This window comes from Martes martes, assembly GCF_963455335.1.
Source record: "Martes martes genome assembly, chromosome: 5".
NCBI classification, from domain to species: Eukaryota; Metazoa; Chordata; class Mammalia; order Carnivora; family Mustelidae; genus Martes; species Martes martes.
This window is the reverse complement of record NC_137892.1, coordinates 9133337-9156728: the sequence shown is the minus strand read 5'-3', so window position 1 is coordinate 9156728 and position 23392 is coordinate 9133337. Positions and strand designations below refer to the sequence as shown.

Sequence of the window (23392 nt, the reverse complement as noted above, 5' to 3'; positions counted from 1 at the left end):
CTCAACGTGAGACAGGAATCCATCAGAATCCTCAAGGAGAGCATAGGCAGTAACCACTTTGATATCAGCCACAGCAACTTCTTTCAAGATATGTCTCCAAAGACGAAGGAAACAAAAGCAAAAATGAACTTTTGGTACTTCATCAAGATCAAAAGCTTCTGCACAGGGGCGCCTGGTTGGCTCAGTGGGTTAAAGCCTCTGCCTTCGTCTCAGGTCATGATCCCAGGGTCCTGGGATCGAGCCCTGCATCGGGCTCTCTGCTCAGCAGGGATTCTGCTTCCCTTCCTCTCTCTCTCTCTGCCTACTTGTGATCTCTGTCAAATAAATAAATAAAATCTTTAAAAAAAAAAAAGAAAAGCTTCCATACAGCGAAGGCAAAGAGGCAACCCATGAAATGGGATAAGATATTTGCAAATGTTTAAGTTCTTTTTTGATTTACTGGCTGATCCAAACATTCTTGGGAAGTATGGTCTTTAGCTTCCAAGTTTTTGAGTTGTTTCCAAACTTTTTCTTGTGGTTGAGTTCCAGTTTCAAAACACTGTGGTCTTAGAATATGCAGGGAATAATCTCAATCTATTGGTATTGGTTGAGCCCTGTTTTGTGATCCAGAATGTGGTCTATTCTTGAGAAAGTTCCATGTGCACTCAAGAAGAATGTGTATTCTGCCGTTTTAGTGTGAAATGTTCTGTATATATCTATGAGGTGCATCTGGTCCAATGTGTCGTTCAAAACTCTTGTTTCTATGTTGATTTTCTGCATAGATGATCTGTCTATTGCTGAGAATGGTGTGTTAAGATCCTCTATAATTAATGTATTCATATAAATATGACTCTTTATTTTGATTAAAATTTGGCTTATGTAGTTGACTGCTCCCATGTTGGGGGCATAGATATTTACAATTCTTAGACCTTCTTGGTGGTTAGACCCTTTAAGAATGATTTAGTGCCCTTCTGTACCTCTGACTACAGTCTTAAATTTAAAATCTAATTTATCTGATATGGGAATCGCTATCCCAGCTTTCTTTTGAAGTCCATTGTCATAAAATATTCTTCTCCATCCCTTCACTTTAGTCTGGATATATCTTTAGGCTCCAAGTGTGTCTCTTGTAGACAGTATATGGGTGGTTCTTGTTGTTTTATTCAATCTGCAATCCTGTGCTCTTATATGGGAGCATTTAGTCTGTTCACTTTGAGCATGATTATTGGAAGATATATTTTTATTGACATCATGTTGCCTGTGAAGTCCTTGTTTCTATAGATTGTCTCTGTAAATTTCTGTTCTATGTCACTCTTGGATTCTTTCTTCTTTTATGGAACTCCCCTTAGTATTTTTTTTTGTAATGCCAGCTTGGTGGTCACATATCCTTTTAGACCTTGCCAGTCTTGGAAGCTCTTTATCTCTCTATGCATTCTGAATGTCAGCCTTGCTGGATAAACATATTTTGAAAATTATTTTGAAAATAATGAATTTCACATAGTTCTCACACACAATGTGTCATGTAGGAAGATAACTGAGACAGTTATCACTGAGGCAGAACCACTGTTTTAGCAGAAGTCTAGAGTCTAGTGTAGAGGGTTTTTTGTTTGTTTTGTTTTGTTTTGTATCTGATTTTTCTTCTGACGTATTTAATTTTAATAAAATTTCTGTTATCTGTGTTAGGACCTAAGTACACACTCCCTTGTTAATTCTTAATTTTTTTCCAGGGAAAATACTCTGCACCAAATTATTTTATTACAAACGTTAGCTTGGTATAACTTACTCAAGGTAGAGAATGTGCAACAGCAGTGTATTCACCAGGCTCCCAGAAAAGATCATCATGTGGTTCTGGGACTGTGAATGGTGCCCAGGAGGGGCAACAATGAGGTTGCCACGTGAAGCAATTTTGTAAATTGCTTGTAATCATGGACTCTTAAGATCTAATTGGCCAGCCATTCTGGAGAATCCACAAACCACTTACTCTTTTTTAATCATAATTGTTTCTAATTAAATTTTTGTTAGTAAATAAATATACTTCAGCTTAGAACTTTAGCTAATCATATTCTGAATAATATTTTAATTAATTTAGAAAACAGTAAATGCTTAGAAATATTTGGTTATTGATACTAAGTCATAAATAAAATCTTTTCTCCATATTTGAGACTTAAATTTTGCAGCATGAGGCAATTATTTCAGAAGCATGAAACTGTTTCTTTTTAAAAGTTTTGCTATAATATCATACAATCCTTTGTAATGAGAAAATTTTTATTATGTATTAGACGATAAGCAGTCATACTTTTGTCATTCCAAAATGACAAAAGCTTTTAAAGTTAAGTTAAAGTTTAAAAAAAGCTTTTAAAGTTAATAATCACGAATTTTCTAAATGTTAAATTGGTTTTAGTATAAAACATAAAATTTATATCATGTCTTCTAAAATATGGATTTCCTATTTTGGAAAAAAGTGATAATTTTCAAGTCTCATACATTAATCATCCATCATTGTTCTCATTGGGATAATCCATGGCTTCTTAGATGATAATTCTAGTTTCCTTCTTCCCACATGTCCTTAGAAAATAAAGAGTATGGTAGAGTCTCTCCTGATACTAATGGACCTTCATCCATTGTAAAGTTAAACTGAGATTAATAATAGGAACTTTGCAGGGAAATGACCGAGCAGGTACAGCTGCTCAAAATACTGAAGTGGAAATGTTAATGCCAAACAAACCCCCAGAACTAGTCTTCTAGGATTATGAGGATAGCAAATGGAAAATAACATGTTCATAGCAGGTGTTAAATTATAAGTTTATAACAGTGGTCACATGAGACATACAATTTTAGCATATATTAAGGAATCATTTAAGAGTTTTTCAGATTGATTAATTTGCACAGACTATTTTTTTTATTTCTTTTCAGTGTTCCAGAATTCATTGTTTATGCACCACACCCATCATATTAAAGTAGCTGTCATTCTTCTATAGCACATTTTGTATTTCTCCAACTCTAATTATATATCCCTAAGATTTCTTCCTTAAGAATTAGGGGCGCCTGAGTGGCTCAGTCATTAAGCACCTGCTTTTGACACAGGTTATGATTCCTGATGATATGGAATTGAGGTCTGCATTGGGCTCCCTACTCAGTGAGATGCCTGCTTCTCCCTGTCTCACTCTCCCTGCTTGTGCTCCCTCTCTCACTGTGTCTCTCTCTGTCAAATGAATAAATAAAATCTTAAAAAAAAAAAAGAATCAGTTTAAGTGTGCCTGAGTGGCTCAGTTGGTTAAACATCTGCCTTCAGTTTAGGTAGTGAACCCAGGGTCCTGGGATCAAACCCAGCATCAACCTTCCTGCCCAACTGGGGTCGGGGGGTTCTGCTTCTCCCTCCCCACCCCCCTATTGTGCTATCTTTCTCTTCCTCACTCTCTATCTCAAATGAATAAAATTTTTAAAAAGAAAAGAATCATCCAGATTGGGATGCTTGGGGTGGCATCGTTAGTTAGCTATCTGGCTCTTGGCTTTGGCTCAAGTCAAGATCTCAGAGTAGTAACATCCAGTCCTCATGTTGGGTTCCACAGTCAGCATGGAGTCTGCTTGTGTTTTCTTGTGTTTTTCTCCCCTCTCCCTTTGCACCCTGACCATTCTCTCTTTCATTCTCTTTCACTCTCTTTCTAAAATAAATAAACCTTAAAAATCAATCACCCAGACTATCTCAGAGATCCTCTCATAAAAGATAGAAACTTTTTCTCAAGGATTTTATTTTATTTTATTTTATTTTATTATTTTTTGACACAGAGAGAGAACACATGCAGGGGAAACAGCAGGCAGAGTGGGAGAAGAAGGACCTTGAGTTCAGGGCCCTGGAACATGACCTGAACTGAAGGCAGACACTTAAATTACTGAGTCACCCAGGTACCCCAGAAAGATGCAGACTTGTTATATTTCCTCTCTAGCTATGTGAGAAATTCTAATTTATGCAGAGGCCTCTGACAAACCTCTATATCTATCACCTATTCCGAAAACTGGGAGATAGGAGAACTAATATGTATCAGTTAAGAATACACTATGATATAAATAAAACAGGTAATATTTTGGTTATCAATAGAATGACCAAAGTTATGGGATTTATTGCTCTTTGTATTATTTTAGTCATTTTGGGATATATATTAAATACAGTAGAACTATTATAGTGAATGATACCATCAAGCTGGGCAATTACTATTTTAATTTCTACATATTATAAAAACCTTCTGCAAACAAGATAGAGGAACTACTATGTCCTTTCTATTTACTAAAAATTACCATAACGAAAATAGAACAAGTGTTTAGAAACGTATAATTATTTGGTCAAATCTGAATTATTTTAATTTTCTGGATGTTTTAGTCCTTCTCTTCAGTCTTAGGATAATAGTGTTCTTAAGGAGTATACAAAATACAAGTAATCTACTTCTGAGGCCACAGGACTAATGAGAACTTACTTTATGGTTTTATAAAGCACATCCTCTGAATCACTCTTCTCATGGCCCCTATCACCTCCTTGTTTCTCAGGCTGTAGATGATGGGGTTAAGCATTAGGGTCAGGATGGTGTAGAAGACAGACAAGACCTTGTCCTCTGTGGGAGATGGGAAGGACCTTGGGCACAGGTAAGTGTAAGCAAAGGGTGCATAGTAGAAAGTCACCACAGTGAGATGGGTGCTGCAGGTTGAATAGGGCTTCTTCCTGCCCTCTGTTGACTGCATGTGGCAGATGGCAAGGAGAACCCAGCCACAGGAACATGCAATCCCAATTAAAGGAAACACCATCAAGAGGGTGGTGCTCACAAACAGTGTGTACTCATAGACCCAGGTGTCCATGCAGGCCAGCGTCAACATGGCCAGGACATCACAGAAAAAATGGTTGATGGCTCTGGATTGACAATAAGAGATTTGGAGGGCATATACAGTGTGGGCACAGGAGTTGATAGATCTTATTGTCTATGGTCTTATTATCATTAGCACACAGACTTCTTTGTTCATGCAAACAGGATAGTGAAGAGGAAAACAAATAGCTACATAATGATAGGTCATAGATGTCAAGAGTAGTGCTTCTGTAATCGCTAAAGTCAAGAAGAAGAAGCTCTGAACCCCACAACCAATAAGTGAAATAGACTAATTTCCAGAGAGATAATTGAAAGCCATCTTGGGGACAATGGTGGAAATGTAGTTCAGGTCCATGAGGGAGAGCTAAGTAGAAAATACATGGGTGTATGGAGATGGGTGTCCAAGAGGAGAAGGATGATCATGGATACATTATCAAAAAGAGCCTTTAAGAAAATAAGTGCAATGAGAATAAAAAGAAAGAGGCCAATACTCAATGGTGGAAATAATCTCAATAAAAGGAAATCAGTTAATGTTTGGTTGTAATTTTCCATATTCTATTGTTTGGTTTCCCTGGAAAAAGAGAAAAACACATGTAATGTGTATATATATATATATAAATATATATATATACTTTTTACATTAAAAAAATACCATAATGTGAAGTTTTCAGGAAATACTCAATTCCTTAAGTAAATAAAGCTTCCTATTTTGAGAAAGCAGTTCTATGTTGTTTCATAAATCTACAGGCTAAGATGGTAAGCATTTACATTCAAAATATTCTATAAAGAATTAATGAAATAATGAAAAGAAAATATCTATATCTACCTTAATAGGATACTAATAATTCTATGCACTTCATAAAGTCACATATTAAAAATACCAAATGTTTTAATTAAATATAAACATAATTCTCTTGCAAAGAATGAACACAGTTGTATCAGTTCAAATACTCATTTGGTTCATAATAGGAATAAATTTAGTAATACATGGAAAAAGTTTATGTTTTCATTCAAGGTTATATTACACTTTCAGATATATCTATATCTATATCTATATATCTATAACTATAACTATAATTTTTTTCTTTCATGTCAATAAGCTGGATTTCCTTCTTGTCTCTGTGTTCTAACTTATTGAATAAACCTTCCTGAAAATCAGTTACCAGTTCATGGTGTGGACTAGAAAAGTACAAGCGTTTAAATAAATAGAAATAATTATTACATTCCTCCATTACCATTACTTTCAACCTTCCATTTTAATTTCTTAGTATAGAGCAGACCATTCTCCAGAAGTCTTCTATAAACCATGTCTATTGCAGCCCTCACTATTTTGCTTGAGCATCCCAAAATAGAAGAGTAAACGTTTAAAATATCTTAAGGAGGCTGGGAAGATGGCAAAGTAAAAGGGCCATTAACTGATTTCATCCCATGGATACAACTAGGTAACACTCACAAAAGTATAAATAACCCAGAGAAGGACCCACAGAGTGGCAGAGGAAACTCCACAAATAAAGGTAGAAAAGAAGCCACTTTGAAGAACATAGCAAAGCCAGGAAGATGTTTGATGAGCAAAACAAACCATGATCATCCATAATAGGGAAGAAACCATTATCATGGGGAAGAGTGATTAATAGTCTATCCCACTGGTGTCCCACATGGGGAAGACAACTTCCCATAACATTTGACTATGAAAGAAAGAGGGGCTGTTTTTCATGAGTTCTTTCAACTAGTAGAAATTAAAGCCTGGGATTTTAAAAATCAGGCTCAGCTCTGTGAAAGCTCCAATGGCATTAGTAAGCAGAGACCCTGCTCTTAACGATATGGTGTGCCAATTAGCCCATGCAGATACAGCATAGAAGCAGCAGTTTGAAAAATACCTGAACATATGGGAGTGAATTATTTACTCACATTGAAGTGTTTTCTTTTCCTCTCTCTCTCTCTCTTTTAAAAGATTGTATTTATTTATTTATTTGACACAGAGGGAAACACATCAAGAGAGGGAACACAATCAAGGGGAATGGGAGAGGGAGAAGCAGGTTTCTTACTGAGCAAGAATCCCAATGCAAGGCTCAATCTCGGGACCCTGGGATCATGACCTGAGCCAAAGGCAGATGCTTAAAGGCTGAGCTATGTAGGTGTCCCATCATCTTGAAATGTTTTCCAGAGAAGCAGGCAGGGGTTGCAGGAAGATCCCTCCATGAACAAAGGAGCTGATAGGTTACATTTCCTTCTCCCGTTCCTTCCCAGCATAACCATAGGGTCACCTGCAAGAATGACTGTGCAGACACTCTATTGCCTAACTTGATTATAACAAACCTGACTGCTGCCTACATTTTTGTGGTTTCATATTTTCCAGTCAAGCTTTCCTCAGTCTTACATTTACTGGTAACTTCCCAAAGACCAGCACAAATCCCTGCCTATACTGAGTCTCTACACCTGTGAGTTTTGCAGGGCCTCACTTCCAGTGGCAGTGGTGGCAGGTCGCATTTCTCAAGGAGACCAGTGCACACATGGTAAACATAAACTCCACCCTAAACAGAGACAAGACAGTGCCCACAATAGGAAAATAGAGCTTCTACAGGAAAGTGGACTGAAAGAAAAAAAATGGCCAGGACACAATGGCAAAGCACACTCATCAGAGTAAAGTGTCAAGCCCTGGAGAACAGGGGACTCTGAACTACATGGTACTACAGGAACTTTTCATTATAAGACCATTACCTATGAGAGCAGGAGATATACCTGACTTATCTAGCAGAAACTAATAGGCTCTGAGAGTTAATCAAAATGAACAGAAAGAGGAATATGTCCAAAATGAAAGAAAAGGACAAAGATCCTGCAAAACACCAAAGCAAAATGGATGTAAGTAAAATGACTATTAGAGAATTTAGAATAATGATTATAAAGACACTCACTGGATTTGAGAAAAGAGGGGAGGGCATCAGTGGGACCCTTAATAAAAAGATAAAAGGGAACCAATCAGAAATGTAGGACATGACAAATGAAATTAAAAATGTACTTGATAGAACAAATATCAGACTAGAGAAATCATAGGAATGAACTAATGACCTGGTATACAGACTAATGGAAAATAATTATGTTGAGCAAATAAGAGATAATAATTATGAAAAATAAGAAAAGACAAAGGGAACTCTGTGACTCTATTAAGATTAGTAACAGTAACATGATAGGAACCTCAGAAGAAGAAATTAAGGAGGGCAGAAAATTTAATCTGAAGAAATAATTCCTAATCTGATGAACGAAACATATCCAGATCCAGAAAGGAAAGAGATTCCTGAACAAACAAAAATCAACCTAAAGATATCCATACCAAAACACAAAGTAATTAAAATGGAAAAAAGGAGTGATAAAAAAATAAAGCAAAAAAGATAAAATAACACTATTACATACAAGGAATATACAAGAAAGCAATACTATTACATACTATTACATGCAACAACCACACAATGCTGTTGGGATTTTTCAGCAGAAACTTTCCAAGTCAGAAGAGAGTGCCATAACACGCTCAAAGTGCAAAAATGGAAACATCTGCAGCCAGATAAACTTTATTCAGCAAAGCCATCATTCAGCATAGAAGGAGAGATAAAGAACTCTTCAGACAAACTAGTACTAAAAGAGTTCATGACCACCAGACCAACCCTGCACAAATATTAAAGGGAACTCTTTGAGTGGAAAGAAAAGACCATACATGACAGTATGAAAGCAGGAAACACACAAAAAAGATGAAAAATAAGTATTTCTGTAAAAATCAGTCAAGGTTTCAGAAAATAAAGGTTGTGAAATATGACACAATATACATAAGTATGCCAGGGATAGAAGTAAAGAATGTGTTCAAACTTAAGTGATAATCAACTTAATATAGACTGGTACATACAGAAAATTCTATATACAAACATAATGGTAACCACAAATAAAAAGCCAGCATTAGATATACAAAGGACAAAGAGAAAGACATCCAACTAGATCATTATAAAAAACACCAAACCGTGAAAAACAAAAAGACAAGAATCAGAGAAAAACTACAAATATAATCATAAAACAAGTAAAAAATGGGAATAAATACATGTATATCAATAATTACTTTGTTTTTTTAAAATTTTATCATGTAATACTAGTCACCATAAAGTACATCATTAGTTTCTGATATAGTGTTCCATGATTCACTGTTTGTATATAATATCCAGTGCTCCATGTAATATATGTCTTCCTTAATACCCATGAGTGGGCTAGCCCATCCCTCCACACCCTTCCCTTCTGAAATTCTTGGTTTGTTTCCCAGAGTCCATACTCCTTCATGGTTTGTCTCCTCCTCTGATTCTCCCTCTTCATTTTCCTAATATCTTCCATGCTATTCCTTATGTTCCACATATGACTGAAACCATATGATGATTGTCTTTCTCTGCTTAACTTATTTCTCTTAGCATAATCCCCTCCAGTTCCAACCACGTCGATGCAAATGGTGGGTATTCATCATTTCTGATGGCTGAGTAATATTCTGTTGTGTATGTGGACCACATCTTCTTTGCCCATTCATCTGTTGAAGGATATCTCAGCTCCTTCCACAATTTGGCTATTGTGAATATTGCTACTATGAACATTGGGGAGCATGTGTCCCTTCTTTTCACTGCATCTGTATTTTTGGAGTAAATACCCAGTAATGCAATTGTCAGGACATAGGGTAGCTCTGTTTTTAAATTTCTGAGGAACATTCATACTGTTTTCCATAGTGACTTTTCCACCTTGCATTCTAACCAACAGTGTAAGAGGGGTCTGCTTGCTCCACATCCTCACCAACATTTGTTGTTTCCTCCTGTGTCAATTTTGGCCATTCTAACTGGTGTAAGGTGGTATCTCAATGTGGTTTTGATTTAAATCTTCCTGATGGCTAATGATTATGAGCATTTTTTCATGTGTCTGTTAGCCACTTGTATGTCTTCTTTGGAGAAGTACCTGTTCATGTCTTCTGCCAATTTTTTTACTTCCTCATTTGTTTTTTGGGTGTTGAGTTTGAGAAGTTCTTTGCAGATCTTGGATTTCAGCTCTGTAGATGAAATATCATTTGCTAATATCATCTCTCATTCCATAAGTTCCTTCTTAGTTTTGTTGACTGTTTCTTTTGCTATGCAGAGGTTGGTTTTTTTTTTTGTTTTTTTTTTGTTTTTTTTTTTATCCTGAAGTCCAAAAAGCTGATTTTTACTTTTGTTTTCCTTGCCTTTGGAGACATGTCTTCAAAGAAGATGCTGTGGCCAATGTCAAAGAGGCCACTGTTTATGTTCTCCTCTAGGATTTTGATAGATTCCTCCCTCACATTGAGGTCTTTCATCCATTTTGAGTTTATCTTTTTGTGTGGTATAAGAGAATGGTTGACTTTCATTCTGCTATACATAGCTGCCCAATTTCCCCAGCACCATTTATAATTCTCAATTGGAAAAAGCCGAGATATTTTCTCTTAAGATAAGGAACATGATAAGGATGTCCACTCTCACCCATGTTGTTCAACATAGTACTAGAAGTCTCAGCATCAGCAGTTATTAAAAAAAAAAACATTCAAATTGGCAAAAAAAAAAAAAGTCAAACTCTCTCTCTTTGCAGGTTGCATGATACTTTACATTGAAAACCTAGAAGACTCCACCCTCAAATTACTAGAACTCATACTGCAATTCCATAGTGTGGCAGGATACAAAATCAATGCATATAAATCAATTGCTCTCCTACATAAAGAATGTAATTGTAGAAAAGGAAATTAGGAAATCAATTCTATTTACAATAGCACCAAAAATAATCAGTTGGAATAAACATAACCAAATAGGTGAAGGATCTATATTCTAGAAACTACAGAACACTTATGAAAGAAATTGAAGACACAAAAACATGAAAAATCATTCCATGCTCATGAATCAGAAGAATAAATAGAATTAAAATGTCTATGCGGCCCAGAGCAATCTATACTTTGAATGACATCCTGATCAAAATATCAATGGTATTTTCAAAGTGTTGGAACAAACAATTCTAAAATTTGTTTGGAACCAGAAAAGACCTCGTCAAGGAAAAGTTGAAAAAGAAAAACAAACCTGGGCCATCACATTGTCTGATTTCAAGCTTTATTACAAAGCTGTGATCACCAAGACAGCATGGTACTGGCACAAAAACAGACACAGACCAGTGGAACAGAGTAGAGAGACCAGATATGGACCCTGAACTCTATGGTCAACTAATGTTTCATAAAGCAGGAAAAAATGTCAATTGAAAAAAAGACAGTCTCTTCAAAAATTACTTTGAATGTAAATGGATGAAATGCTCCAATCAAAAGACAGGGTGACAGTGTGGATTACATAATCTATATGCTGCATACAAGAATCACATGTCACAGTCAAATTTACCTGAAGATTAATTGTGAGGGAATGGGGAAATATTTAACATGCAGATATATGTCAAAAGAAAGCTAGTATAGCAATACTTACAATGAACAAAACAGATATTTTTTAAAAGATTTTATTGATTGATTAGAGAGAGAGAGAGAGAGAGAGCACAAATACATGTGCATACACAATGTGGGTCAAAGGGAGAGGGACAAGAAGACTCCTTACTGAGCTCAGAGCCTCATGCAGGGCTTGATATTAAGACCCTGAGATCATGACGTGAGCTGAAATCAAGAGTGGGACATTCAAGTGAATGAACCACCCGGGTTCTGCAAACTGAACAAAATTTCCTGTAAAACAAAGACTATAACAGGAGAAAAAGAAGAACACTATATAACCATAAAGGGAACGATCCAACCAGATAATATAACAATTGCAAATATACACGCACCCACTATCAGAGCCTAGAAATACATACAACAGTTAACAAAAAAGGAATTATTTCCTAATAAAACAATAAAACTAAGGGACTTTAATTTCTGACTTACATGAATTGACAGACCATCCATACAGAAAATCAAGAAGGAAGTATTGCCTTTGAATGACAAACTGGACCATATGGATTTAAGACACATATTCGGAACAATCCACCCTAAAAGAGCAGTAAACATTCTTTCCATGTCACGTTCTCCAGATAACATCATATATTAGGTCACGAAACAAATTTTGACAAACTAAAAAGATCCGAGTCATACCATTTCCCTTTTCTGACCAAAAAAATTAGAAAATAGAAATCAACCAAAAGAAAAAAAATTATATGGAAAGGTCACAAGTACATGAAGATTAAAAAATACACTACTAAACAATGAATGCATCAACCAAGAAATCAAAGAAGAAATAAAAACATGCAAGGGAGGAAATGAACAATGAACACAAAAGTCCTAAAATCTGTGGGATGCAGCAAAAGGAGTTCTAAAATGGAAGCTTACAGTAATCCTGGATTATCTTAAAAAGCAAGAATAGGGGCTCCTGGGTGGCTCAGTGCGTTAAAGCATCTGTCTTCAGCTCAGGTCATGATCCCACGGTCCTGGGATCAAGCCCCGCATCAGGCTTTCTGCTCAGAAGGAAGCCTGCTTCCCCCTCTCTATATGCCTGCCTCTCTGCCTACTTGTGATCTGTCAAATAAATAAATAAAATCTTTTTTTAAAAAAAGCAAGAATAATCTCAAATAAACACCCTAACATTTCGCCTAAATGAGCAAGTTAAAGAGCAATAAACAAAACCATTTAAAACCAGTCACCAAATTGTGGAAGGAACCAAGATGCCCTTCAATGGACAAATGGATAAAGAAGATATGGCCCATATATACAATAGAGTATGATCCCTCCATCAGAAAGTATGAATACCCAACTTTAGTATCAACATGGATGGGACTGGAAGAGATTATGTTGAGTGAAATAAGTGAGGCAGAGAAAGTCAATTATCATATAGTTTCACTTATTTGTGGAGCATAAGGAATAACACGGAAGATACTGGGAGTTGGAGAGGAGAAGTGAGTTGGGGAAATCAGAGGGGAAGACAAATCATGAGACACTGTGGACTTTGAGAAACAAACAGGGTTTTGGAATGGAGGTGGTGGGGGATGGGTGAGCCTGGTAGTGGGTATTAAGGAGGGCATGTATTGTATGGAGCACTAAAAATTTAAATTAAATTAAAAATAAATAAAATAAATAAAAGCAGTAGAATGAAGGAAATGATAAAAATTAGTGCAGAAATAAATGATAAATAATCTAAAAAGTCCCAGAATACTATATATACATATACATATATATACATACATATATATACACATATACATATACATATATACACATTGTGTGTGTGTGTATAATCTATTATATATATATAATAGATTAATGAAAACAATAGGTAGTTTTTTGAAAAGAACAACAATTGATAAACTTCCAGCCAGGCTCATTAAAAAATAGAGAGAGGCAGGGAGACAGAGACAGAATTAAACAAAATTACAATTGAAAGAGGAGAAATAACAGACAACACTATTTAAATATAAACATCTATAAGAGAATATTATGAAAAATTATATGCCATGAAAGTAGACAACCTAGAGGAAATTAATAAATTTCTAGGATGGAAAATCTAGCAAAATTTAAACAGGAATAAATAGAAATTTTGAGTAGTCTGATTACCAGCAATGAAATTGAAACAGTAATCAGAAAAGTCCAAACAATGGTCAGGACCAGACATCTGCAAAGGTGAATTCTATCAAACACTTAAATAAAAGTTAATGTCTATTCTCTAACTATTATAAACAATAGAAGAGGAAGAGGATATTCCAAATTCATTTTATGAGGACAATATGAACCTTATACAAAACCAGATTAAAATTTATATGGAACCACAAAAGACTTGGAATAGCCATAGAAATCTTTTTTTTTTTAATTTAAGACTGTATTTATTTATTTGACAGAGAGGGAGAGCACAAGTAGGCAGAGAGGCAGGCTCTCTGCTGAGCAGAGAGACAGATGTGGGGCTTAATCCCAGGCCTCCAGGATCATGACCTGAGCTGAAGGCAGAGGCTTAACCCACTGAGCCACTCACGCATCCCTAGCCATAGATATCTTAAAAATGGAAAACAAACACACAAACAAAGACACTGTAGGTATCGCAATTTTCAACTTAAAGTTATATTTCAAAGCTGTAGTATTCAAGAGAGTATTGGTACTGTCACAAAAATGGACTCATAAATGAATGGAATAGATTAGAAAATCCAGAAATAAACGCACAATTATATGATCAGTCAATCTACAAAGGAAGAAAGGATATACAATGGGAAAAAGACAATCTCTCCAACAAATGGTGGTTTGAAAACTGACAACAACATGCAAAATAATGGTATTAGATCACTTTTTAACACAAAATACACAAAATAGACTCAAACCAGATTAAAGACTTATATATGAGACCTGAAACTATAAAAATCCTGTAAGAGAGCACAAGCATTGATTTATCATACATCAGCCATAGCGACATTTTTCTAGATATTTTTCCTGAGGCAAGGGCAAAAAAGGCAAAAATAAACTATTCATACTACAGCAAAATTAAAAGCTTCTGCACAACAAAGGAAATGGTCAACAAAACAAAAGCCAACATACTAAATGGGTGAAGATGATTGAAAATGACTTATCTGATAAAGGCTTAGTATCCAAAACATATAAATGAACTTATAAAGCTCAACATCCAGAAAACAAATAATCTAATTAAAAATGGGTAGAAGGCATGAACACACAATTCTCCAAAGAAATCATCCAGAAGGACAACAGACACATGAAAACACGCAACATCACTCACTATCAGGGAAATTCAGGTCAAAACTACAATGAGGTATCATCTCTTACATATCAGAATAGCTAAAATCAAAAATACAAGAAACAACTTGTAGAAGATGTGGAGAAAAAGGAACCCTCTTGCACTGTTGATAAGAATACAAAGTGGTGCAGCCACTCTGGAGAACAGTATGGACATTCTTCAAAAAGTTCAAAATAGAAATAGCATATGATCAAGTAATCATGCTACTGGGAATTTACCCAAAGAATACAAAACCAGTAATTCAAAGGGATACATACATCTCTATGCTTATTGTAGTATTATTTGCAATGGCCAAATTATGGAAGCAGCCCAACTGTCCATCAAGAAATGAATGGATTAATAGATGAAGAACTTTTGAGATAAATATACATATATATAAATATAATATGTATACACATATGTTATACACACACTCACATAAGATACATAAAGTATCACGTCATCTGTGAAAAGAGAGAGTTTGACTTTTTCTTTGCCAATTTGTATTCCTTTTATTTCTTTTTGTTGTCTGACTGCTAGGACTTCTTGTGTTATGTTGAACCACAGTGATGAGAATGGGTGTCTTTGTTGTGTTCCTGATATTAAGGGAGACTTTCCTTTACTTATTTCTTCTACTTCTAGACCCTGAATAAACATAACTAGCCTATGTATAGTCTAATAACAAAAACTCTCACCTATATTGATGACTTTCAATCCCCTGAAAACTTTGACATTTAACTATTAGCATGAATTTCACTGCACACAGGTGAGAATTGATAGCATCTGTCTGAAATGACATACTGGATGAGAAAGAGCTTATTTTGCTCCTGGGTCATTTCCATATGTGGAAGGGAACACACACAAATGAACTTTGTTAACCGTCTCACTAGCAACCTGGACAAGGGTCAGAAATTGTCAACTTGACAACAAGCTTCTGAGATGGGTGTCACCATCCACACTTGTAATATTAAAGACATTCACAGAACTTAAGTGTATTATCCTGAGCTAAAAAGATATATTTATCCTTTACACGATGAGGAACAATGAATCAGAAATAAGAACATCTCACATATCAGCCACCCCCCATTTTCATTAAAGTATCTATTTAAACATGAACTCTATTCCTACAAGAGAGTTGATGGCTGTGAATGCATTTTATAACTTATTTTATGTTCTAAAATAATTTAAGTATATAATCTAAGTAATTTTATTTAAATAAATTTAATTTTGTTAATGAATTTATTTAAATTGTTTTAGAGATTAAAGTTACATATTTGACATCTTCTCCTTAGAGATGTGTTTCCTCTAACGTGTTCCTCAGTGCATTCTCACTGGCTCCTTATAATGACTGAGTAGTTCACATCTGGCCTCTACTAAATGAAAGAAGGGAGGCCTGGCAATATCATTTACCAACATGTAATATCTGAGGACCCCTAAATGAAACCTAAAATATGGTTTCTTTCAGTCAAAAGGTATCACTATCTAGAATGATATGTTTATCCAAGAGTACTCATATTATCTCTGTAAGTCAGGTTGTAGATATGCATAATCTATCCTCCAGTTGCTTTGCAAGTTTGAAAGTGGTTCACATACTACATTTCTGTAACTATTCTCCTTGCATTAGTTTTTTTTTCTATCCTTTTCTTCAGAAATTTTGAAGTAAAATTTTGAGAAAATGTGACTCAATTTTAAAATTCATGTACTTATTATTGGTACAGATACTTAAAACATGCTCTCATTGTTACACAGAATAGAAAACTAAGACACAAATATTAACAGTCATTTATTTAAGAATACACCAACCTGTTTAGAGTTAGGTCTAGAATTTGTGTTTTCTGATTCTCCATTCAGGGATTTATCCCCAAGTCAAAACTATTTCAAAATTCTGCTTTCTTTCTTTTCTGTAGTGACCAGCAAAAATACTTACCAGAAGTTAGTCTGCTGTAGAGAGGTATGTTTTCTGTAGAAACAATTTTTGGTTTAGGAAATGCTTCAAGGAACCAACCTGGGCAAAGTTCATGTGTAGATGGGAAGGAAGTTCCCCAGCTTTGTTACAATATCTAATTCTGCATCCATATATGGGAACCTGTATGAACTCCCTCTTTCCACTAAGGCCTAATTCAACCAATCCCAAGATAGGAGATTCAAAGAGAACCTAAGGTTTTCATACTGTGCGTTCCTTGAATGTTTTAAACATTTAAGTATTTAATTTAGTATTTACACAAATTAATTTGTCAATAACCAGTGCACACATTGTTAATTTATATTTGTGTGTGTGTTTCCATAAAATTACAGAAATTGAAATCAATTAGAGTTATATATGTGCCCTTGCCCACAGATCACTAAAATGTATGCTACACAGTGATTTTTAATTTTTTTCTTTATACTCTTATTTAATTCTCACAAACACAAAGCCAGGTTGTCTGTACTATTTGTGTTATGCAAGTTTCTCTAAAGGTGAGTTGCCAAAGTACCATGTAACCACTTCCCCTCTCTGGCAGAATTAAATAGAGGAAGCAACACTCTCCAGTACATTTCCTGAGGACTTGATTTTGGGTGTTATCTTGGTTGCCGGGATCATCTGTGCTTGCACTTGAATTCAGCTGAACATTGCACACACCTGTTTCAGTAAGTCTCCATCTGACCTGACCTTTTCTCCAATTTGGGCATTGTGTCTGCAAATTGGCTCTGAAGGCAAATAAACATAAAACTGTTATCTGTGCTTCTTCTCCAGACCCTCTGCCTAACATTGTTGTATTAAGCCATCAGAGCTGACACCACCTGTAAACTTATTCTGAACTCTGTCTCTTAATTAACCCCCTGAATGACAGCATCATCTCCTTCCAGACATTCAACCATGTTGGCAGAAGGGTAATTGAAAATGGAACTAAAATGTATATAATCATTTGAGTTGCCTACATGTGATCATCTTCACTGACTAGAATATAAAGTCCATATGAAAATGTCACAAGACAAACATTCTCATTTTTGCTGTCACCCTCATTTGCTCCAGGTCAGAGATTCTTCAGCAGACTCGGGGCACATCACGCTATTAAAAATCACCTAGAGTTCCCCTCCTTGAGTCATTCAATGTGCTATATCTTACTTATATTTTAACTATATCTTAAATAAATCCTACTGTGTAAATTTATTTGGTCAGCTCAGTATAAATACATTTTTCTGTCCTTTGTCAATCTATTCTAGCTCACCTATACTTTTATTTTAGCATCCGTCACCCATATCACCAGGTTTCAATGGTCCCTATTTCATGAATGTGGCAGCCTTGAGAGTAGGGCTATGTCTTATTCCCCATGATTCAGGTAAGAAGGTCATGCATGGCATCAACCACTTTACTGTTTTCACCTTCCTTCTATGACGGATTATTTGTGATCACAGTAGTTCTTCCCAGAATTGAAGACAATGTAAGTTTTAGGCACAAATATAATTTTGCTTTAAAAAGTTCACAAGTATCCATCTGATTCTTTGCATTTAACTTTATTTCTTGAAGATCTGTTTAAGTAAATTTATACACATTACAATCAAAATATAACTTTCTTCTTGAAGTCCTATACTTAATGAGTTGTTCACTTATAAGTGACTTATCCCAGTGCTTACAAAGAACAATTCTTTATTAATTGTATTCAAAGTGTTCTTACAGCATTTGCACATCTCTCCATAAAAAACACAAATTAAAACAAATAGGTCACTGTGTTTCTCACTTCTGGGCATTGACACATGCATTTCCTTCATAAAATTCCTAGACTGCTTTCTGTGAAAATGTACAACTTACCTCTCACTTCCATACAGATTCATCTACAACCATAACTATAGGCTTCCATACTTGGAAGTTAGTCTTAGTATTTGTTGTTTTGTTTGTGTTCATGTGGCAATGCCTCCTGAGAGCAGGATGGAGACAGAATCATTAATAATGCAGGATGACCTCAGGCCAGCCTTGTGGGAGGGGTAATGAAAACTTCCCAGATGTTTTCACAGATCTTTATTTCTGCCACATCCCTGGACAAAAACCAAATGCTGTTTATGTTAATATTTTTTATTATTGAAAAAAGAATTTTATTCAGGTGTTCTGTATTTCTCCAGTTTATCTACAAATATCCAGTAAGTGTATAGTTATACAATACTCACACATATTAGTTTGTTTTTATTAAATTGACCAGCACATCTAGTATATTAAAATGGGACAATTTGATATACATATTTATGAATATGTTTATTTAATAATGTAAACTAATTTATACACATAATTATATGTATACATAGTGCATATATTCTATGTGTATTATATATATAATTACATATAATTAAGCACATATAATTGTATGTACTTTATATGTATATGTTCTTTTAAAATTTTTTTATTTATATTTTTAATTTCTTTTCTGTCCCAGAATTCATTGTATATGCACCACACCCAGTGCTCCATGCCATACATGCCCTCCATAATAAACATCACCAGGCTCACCCAACCTCCTGCCCCCAACCATTCTAAAACCTTCACATTGTTTTCCAGAGTCTACAGTCTCTCATGGTTTGTCTCCCCCTCCAATTTCCTCCAACTCCTTTCTCCTCTTCATATCCTCATGTCCTCCAAGTTATTCCTTATGCTCCACAAATAAGCAAAACCATATGATAATTGACTCTCTGTTCTTCACTTATTTCACTGAGCATAAACTCTTCCAGTCCCATCCATGTTGATACAAAAGTTGGGTATTCATCTTTTCTGATGGAGGCATAATATCCCATAGTAAATCTGGACCACATCTTCCTTTTCCACTCATCCATTAAAGGGCATCTTGGTTCTTTCCACACTTTGGTGACTGGCCATTGCTGCTATGAACATTGGGGTACAGATGGCCCTGTACCCTGTGAATATCTTACAAATATCTTGAGAATATGGACCCTTAACTCTATGGTCAAATCATCTTTGACAAAGAAGGAAAAAGTGTACAGATGAAAAAAGACAGTCTCTTCAATAAGTGGTGCTGGGAAAACTGGACAGCTATGTATAGAAGAATGAAACTCATCCATTCTCTTACACCATACACAAAGATAAACGTGAAATGGATAAAAGATCTCAACATAAGGCAGGAATCCATCAGAATCCCAGAGAAGAACATAGGCAGTAACCTCTTCGACATTGGCCACAGCAACTTCTTTCAAGATATATCTCCATAGGCAAAGGAAACAAAAGCGAAAATTAATTTTTGCGACTTCTTCAAGATCAAAAGCTTCTGCAAAACAAAGGAAACAGTGGACAAAACAAAGAGGCAACCCACGGAATGGGAGAAGATATTCGCAAATGACGATACAGACAAAGGACTGATATCCAAGATCTATAAAAAACTCCTCAAACTCAACATACACAAAACAGATAATCATGTCAAAAAATGGGCAGAAGACATGAACAGACACTTCTCCAATGAAGACATACAAATGGCTAACAAACACATGAAAAAATGCTCATCATCATTAGCCATCATGGAGATTCAAATCAAAAATACATTGAGAGGGAGACAAGATGGTGGAGAAGTAGGAGGAGGTGGCATTTCAACTGTCCCCTAAAGTGAGCTGATTACCTACCAAAGAATTCTGATCACCCATGAAATCAGCCTGAGATTAGAATTATACACTTCTGGATCTCTATGGGGCAGAGGATGCCAGTGGGCAGGGAAAGCAGAGTGGGAACATTGGACCAGTATTGGAAGATAAACAAAAGGGGGAAGGAGCCAACAGAAGTGACCCATTGGAAAGTAATACCCCAATACGAGAGTGCCCTGTGATTGGGGACTAGCATTAACTTGGAGTCTGGTTGAAAGCACTCAAAAAGAGCATAGGATTGTGGGGGGGGGGAAATTGGGGGCATCAGGCAGTTAGGGACAGGGGCTTAAGCCCACCGACCCAGGGCAGCCACCACTGGTGCTGAGCCAGAGAGAGTGCAGTGAAGAAGCCAGGTCTTGGTTCCTGAGCCACCAGTGCTCCTGAGAGCATCTGGGCAGTGGCACTTGTGAGGGTGAGGGAGCCCTGCTAGTCAGCAGAACTACAGCCTTTTGCATTCTTTATGCATGCACACTGCCTGACCAGAGTCTGAGTTGTGCCCTACACTGTCCCCTGAGAGAGATCCATGCAGGCACCAGCCCGCCAGCACTCTCAAGAACCAGAGAGTCGGAGCACTCCCAGCCTGGGCCAGTGTGAAAATCTCAGTGTGCTATCGCTGCTTAGGACCTCTCTGGTAGTCTGGAGCTGCCCAGACAGCTGAGGCTAGTATTTCTCATGGTTTTGGGTATAAGCGGGAGTTCCTGTGACCCCAGAGACCATGACTGGGAATGTGCTCTGCCAGCAGCAGAGGGGGAATTTATGTGCTCTGGAGCACACAGAGGGGAACAGACTGATGCTTCTCTCTGAGAGGGAGGTCAGGGTGCAGTTTGCTTTCCTCTAAACCTACAAAGAACCGCCAAAAGCCACCAAAGGGAGAGAAAACAAATGAAAAAACAAACAAAAAACCCCCCAGAGAGAACAAAAGCCTGAAAAACCGGTTTTTTCAGAGCCCAGATACTTGATGGGGACAGGAGGGCTTAACTCTAGCAACACAGCCTGAAAAACCATGCAGCAGGCCTCTCCCCCAGAAATCCAGCCAAAAAAACAAAACAAAACAAAAAAAAAAACAAAAAAAAAACAAAAATAAACAAACGAAAAGCAAAAAAAAACCAAACAAACAAACAAAAAAAGAAGGACAAGAGGACAACCACCACTACTTCATAGACACAACTTTTATTGTTAATCCGTTCCCACTATTCTAGTTCTTTCCATTTTTTATATATTTTTCAACTCATTTACCATCACAATGAGATGTTCAGTACATCAAATTCCATAAAAACCTTTTAACCTGAATTTTTTTGATACATATACCTGTGTTTTCCTTCTGCTTTTCTATATTTTATTTTATTATTTTTTAAATATTCATATAGAGATAAGCCTCAAGGTAATCCCCTTTCCCCAATCAATGCTACCCCTATAGGTAAACCAGTTTTAATCCCCCTTTATCTCAGGAAAGTTGAGGCCTTTAACAAAGATATCAAGACACATCCACAAAGAATCAAAATAAACTTCCTCACCCACACTGAGAATTTGTAACCACTCTCCCATCTTTTTCTTCTGTCAGTGTTTTTGTGTATTTGTTTTTGTCCTGGTAGTATATAAATCTTATACCTGGGGTTCATTTTGATGGGATTCTTAATTTCCTTCTTTATCTATTTTTCTCTTGTCCTCAACTTCTGTTGGTCTTTTTGTTTGTATGTTTTTATTTGTATACTTCATAAATCTTACCTTGGGCCCCATTTGGGCTGGGCCTTCTCTTTGATTTTATCTTTTTTTTTTTCCTTTCTTTCTCGCTCTCTCTCTCTTTTTCTTTTTTCTTTCTTTTTGGTGGGGACTCTCAATTGCTCAGAAGTGCTCCAGAGTGCACCTTGCCTGCACCATGGTTGATACATTCAGCTACACATCCTTTCAGCCATCTCTCACCAAAATGACTAGGAGGAGGAATGCCCAACAGCGGAAAAATTCAGAGACTGGGCCCTCTTCATCTGAGCTTTTGGATATGCATATAAACAATATGTTGGAAAGGGAATACAGATTAACAATTATCCAGGCAATAGCTAGTTTGGACAAAGCCTTTGATGACAAGATGTAATTGATTTGAGCAGAAGTGAAAGCCTCCAGGGATGATGTTAACACTGCTTTCGATGAGTTCCAATCTAATCAAAATTCTCTAAAAGCTAGGATAACTGAGGCAGAAGATAGAATTAGTGATCTGGAGGACAAACAGATAGAAAAAAAAAAAAAAGGATCAGGAGGACGCCTGGAAGAAAGAGCTTAGAAGCCATGAAAACAGAATTAGGGAAATAAATGATGCCAGGAAATGTTCCAATGTCAGAATTATTGGACTCCCTAAGGGGGAGGAGAAAGAAAGAATGTTAGAAGATATAGTGGAACAAATTCCCCCTGAAAAATTTCCCAATCTGGCAAATGAACCAGCATTCCTGTAACAGAGCCAAAAATGTCTCCTGCCAAGATCATAGAATCTAGAAAGACCTCGAGACACCTGATTGTGAAAATGATGAATCATAATTCTAGGCAGGAGCTCTTGAAAGCAGCTATGGTGAAGAAGTTCCTTACCTACAGAGGACATCCCATCAGAATAACGTCAGACCTGTCCACAGAAACCTGGCAATCCAGAAAGGGCTAGCAAGACATATTCAGGGCACTAAATGAGAAGAACATGCGGCCAAGAATACTTTATCCAGCAAGACTGGCATTCAAAATAGATGGAGAGATAAAGTGCTACAAAGACCGGCAAGGTTTAAAAGAGTGTGTGACCACCAAGCCGACACTGCAGGTAATATTAAGGGGGGTTCTATAAAAGAGGCAAAATACTAAGAATAGCATTGAACAGAAATTGATGTAGACAATCTACAGAATCAAAGACTTCACAGGTAACACAATGTCAATAAAAACGTCTCTCTCATTAATCACTCTCAACGTGAATGGCCTAAATGAGCCCATAAAATGACAAAGGGTTGGAGACTGGATAAAATAACAGGACCCATTTTTATGTTGTCCACAAGAGACCCATTTTGAACCTAAGGATACATCCAGACTGAAAGTGAAGGGATTGAGAAGCATCTTTCATGCCAATGGGCCTCAAAAGGAGGCTGGGGTAGTGATTCTCATATCAGATAAATAAGATTTTGAACTAAGGACTGTAGTCTGAGATACAGAAGATCAATGCATAATTCTTAAAGGGACTAT

The 23392-nt window shown here is 36.3% G+C and overlaps 1 pseudogene across 1 annotated transcript; it reads right to left on the bottom strand.

The window, feature by feature from the left end:
* Nucleotides 1-4446: 4446 nt before the first annotated feature.
* LOC308342653 (olfactory receptor 2L5-like) lies at nucleotides 4447-5378 on the bottom strand (annotated as a pseudogene). The gene has a single exon. The product of its transcript is annotated as an olfactory receptor 2L5-like (transcript).
* Nucleotides 5379-23392: the final 18014 nt, after the last annotated feature.